This window comes from Magnolia sinica, chromosome 19, assembly GCF_029962835.1.
Source record: "Magnolia sinica isolate HGM2019 chromosome 19, MsV1, whole genome shotgun sequence".
NCBI classification, from domain to species: domain Eukaryota; kingdom Viridiplantae; phylum Streptophyta; class Magnoliopsida; order Magnoliales; family Magnoliaceae; genus Magnolia; species Magnolia sinica.
In genome coordinates, this window is record NC_080591.1 from 38,651,435 (window position 1) to 38,655,847 (window position 4,413).

Below are 4,413 nucleotides of genomic sequence, written 5' to 3' on the forward strand. Positions count from 1 at the left end.
ACCACCGCGGCTCGCGTCTTGTAATCGTAGGAAAAAAGAATCGATACTCCGACGGAGTATGGTCTATTCGTACACATCCACGTCTGTTCAAATCGTGGAGCGTGTAACCATCGAGCGGTAGTTAGAGTGCGAGCTATTAGGGTGCGATCCTGACCGTAGGGCCCACCTCGATGTATGAATTATACATCCACGGCATCTATCTGTTTTTACAGCTTATTTTACATCATGATCTCCAAAATGAAGCATATATATATTTCAGGTGGACCACACCATAGAAACAGTAATCATTGAAAATCCACCATTAAAAACTTTCTATGATCCACCGTAATTTTATTTACCATCCAACCTGTTGATAAATTCATACGGACATAGATGAAAGTATATATAAAAAAAGAAAACATATCAGCTCGATCCAAAAATTTTACGGCCCACAAAAGGTTTTTAATGGCCAATAACTACTGTTACCTATGGTGTGGTCCACCTGAAATTTTAAACTTCTTCGTTTTTTGGACCATTATGTAAAATAAGCTGTAAAAACATATGGACGGCATGGATATACAATTCATACATCTAAGTAGGACCTATGGTCCAGTTCGCACCCACATAACTGTTCCCGGTTAAAGCTAGGTCGCGCTCGTGGCCATCTACTATAAACTCTCATCAATAGTTACATGTTTGTTTGTATTTGAGACCTGTGGCATTTTCTTTTTTCATTCTATCCGTCGGAGTGGGTGTTAATAGGACATCTGGGATCATCCGATGAGGGGGTTTTATTTATTTATTTTGGATTAGGGCCACCCATGGTGGGACCAATGATTTGACGGTTTGGATTGATATAGAATCTTGTCATGTGAACGTTGGGTGATTGCATGCGTATATAGGCTCCATAGTCTGCAAGTGTATGAAACAAGTAGTCCTCGTGGTTTATGGGGTGGGCCACACCAGGGTAGGAGAGGAGTGGTTGAGTGTGGGACGTATGATGACGCTCCCACTGAAAGGCGTGGCTTGGAATGAAAGCCTTCGCTGTTCGCTGTCTGCCTTGCTTGGCGGAGAGAGAGAGAGAGAGAGAGAGAGAGAGAGGACGCGGATTGGGTGCAACCCCGGCTATCCCGAGCTTGGGACAAGCTGGTGATTTACGGGGCTATCATGATGTATGGGTTTTATCCAGACCGTCAATTCATTTTTTCATATCATTTTAAGCCATCAATCAAAAAAATAGGCAAATCTAAAGCTTAAGTGAACCACACCAAAGGAAGCCTCAGTGATGATAACACCTACGGTTAAAACCTTCTGGGGCCCACCGTGATGTTTATTTGTCATCCAACCTTTTCATGAGATTACATGTACCTGGATGAAAGAAAACACAAATATTATCTTGATAAAAAACTTCTGCAATCCCCACTAAGTTTTCAACGGTAAGCATTTAATCCTAATTTTGTAGCTCACTTGAGCCTTTGATCGGCCTAATTTTTGAAACCATAATCAAAAATGATATGGAAAAATGGATTAACGGTGTAGATGAAAGTCATATATAACCGTTGCCATAAAACCCCTACATGTGCTGAACTCGGGACAGGCGGGGGGTGGTACCGAATCCGCATCCTGAGAGAGAGAGGGAGGTGGGCCATGGCTGATGATGATGGTCGGTACGGAGTTTCACGTGATTCTACTCAATAGATGGGGAGCGGCTTAAGTGTTACTCGGGTAACAGCCAGGGTTGTCAACGGGCCAGGCCTGGGTAGGTCTTGGCCCAGATTTTGAACTGTTTTAGGCTTGTCTGTAAGGCTGGATCAATTTAAAATTTTAAGTTGTTAGGCATAAGCTCCGCCCATTAACACCCCTAAGGGAGTAGTATTACCCTTATCATGTGGGTCGCGTTGATTAATTTATTACATATCTAGGCTGTCATTTTTTTCAGCTCATTTTAGGATGTTGTCCTAAAACTTAGGAAGATCCAGATCTCCAGTGGACCACGCCACTAGAAAATGTAGTAAATGACCGTTTAAAACTTTTTAAACCATAAAAGCTTTGAATCAAGTGGATGTTTGTATTTTTCCCGCCATCCACGTCTGGTTGGCATTATCAACGGGTTGGATGGCAAATAAACATTAAAGATCTTCTTACTGTGGTCCTGGGTAGTTTTAAATGGTAGGTATTTAATTATTACTGTTTTCCTGGTGTGGTCCACATGAAATTTGGATCTGCTTAATTTTTTGGAGCGCGTCTTAAAATGGGATTGAAAATGGATGCATAGATATATGACATATCATCAAGGTGGGCCCCTGTCAGTTGGATTGCCTACTGTAGAACACAACACCAAGGTGGCAAAGTTCTATGGCCCTCCTTGATGATGTGTTGCATGTTGACGTGGAACGTCTCCCAGACACGTTCCTAGCATGGTTGGGTCAAAAGAAGGTGGGCTGTAAATTGAACATAACTTTTGATCCGGGTATTGTTACGGGGCGTGCAACCTATCAATCTTTACTAAAATGGGTCATCCGAGATGAACCAACCCACAAAAGTGGGTTGCATTTGTCCGTTTCATAAGACAACGCACGCTTTTAGCTCAAAAACAAAATTTTAATAAAAAATTACTATTTTCTTCCTTTTTAGAAATAACTTGTAATTATGCTAGGACTCTTCTAGCAAAAGTTTATTTAGAATTTTTATTTTTAGAAATTAAGTTTTAGAAGAATTTTATTAGAATTATGATTTTTATTAGAGTTAGAATTTTGTTGTTTTTGGTAATTACGAATTTTAGTTTATTTTTTCTTTATTAATAGTACAAGGGGACACATTAGACAATTATTCATCAATCAAATTACGAATTTTATAAAATTTATTTCTATTTTACTTGCTTTCTTTCTCATGGATTCGAGAAGTCTTTGCGAGGAGCCTAGAGAAGTTCCGTGGATTCAGAACAGTTATCCCCTTGAAGAAGACAGTCCTCAACCTCACGTCCTTCTCTACATCAGTTTGGTATCGAAGCGAGGCTTTTTCTCGAATCAATGACTTCTAACGACGGGTTAGGCAAAAATTTCATGGACGATGCTCCATGGAATCGTCTTTTAACAAATTTCGAAGCAGCACAGCGAGAGAATTAACAAGTCATGTAAGGGCTACAGGCTTCCATTGATTGCATGACGGAGTCCATAGGGTAACTCTGTGTCCCTGGCGGTGATCCGCCACCAGCAATTGCTGGCACTTGTAATCGTCCTGATCACAGGATGGTGCCAACAATGAACCACTGGATCACTCTTGAGGAGGTGGGATCCAACGACATGAATATACAACATCCTAGACGAGGTAGTGATCGAATGGATCAATAATTCAAGATGAGGGTTGATCTTCATAACTTCAATGACCAACTTCACATTAAGGATTTCTGAAGTTGGCTTCTGAAGTTAAGCGATTATTTGAATATATGGAAATCCCTAAAGCAAAAGAAGGTTAAGCTTGTGGCTTACAAATTCAAGGGCGAAGCTTCAACTTGGTGAGAACAACTTCGACTCCAACGTACGAGATAAATGAAAGTGCCAATTCGCACGTGGCCGCAGATGAAGCAGTTATTGTGCACGTGATTCCTCTCCCGAGATTACGATCAGATATTATTCCAACAAAACCAAAATTAATACTAGGATAACTGATCAATAAAAGGTTATGCAGAAAAATCTGATTATTTTTCCGCGAGAAACGACCTCATTGAAACGGAATCATGACAGGCCACGAAATTCATCAATGGCAAACATATGGCCCTTAAGAGCCTATTTATTTTTCCAAAGCAATGGTAAATACACTGTAAATAGTAATTATTATTATTTCACCTTGTTTGAAAATTAAGAGGAATTTGTGCCTTTGAAAGTGGTTTAAAAGAGATAATTTTAAAATTTGAAGCGCAAGGTAATGCGTATGATATATCCATTCTGTCCATCTATTTTACTACAATATGTTGAAGCATGAAACAAAAAATAAAGCAGATCCAACACTCAAGTGGCCCACGCCAAAAGAAACAGTGGCCCCACAAAGATTTTAACGGTAAGTATTCGATTCCCTTTTTCGTATGACGTGGTCCACTTGAGTATTGGATATGCCTCATTTTTTTACTCATGCTATAAATTCAACTAGAATAATGGATGAATGATGTGGATAAGCGAAATGTATCATAGTGGGACCCACAGATATTTTGTAATATTCTTGGTTTTCGTGTCAAAAAGTAAGCAATCAAATCAGGTATGCTTTAAATGTAGGGGGAAATAATTATTACTTTTTTACACGGTATTTCCCAGTTCACCGGAAAATCAAACTAGCCCTAAGGGAATGAAGAATCAACCCAAGACTTCTAAAGTGGAGAGACAATATCTTATAACTGAACGAGCCTTTGTTAAACAATATGAGAAAACGAGAGATATATAT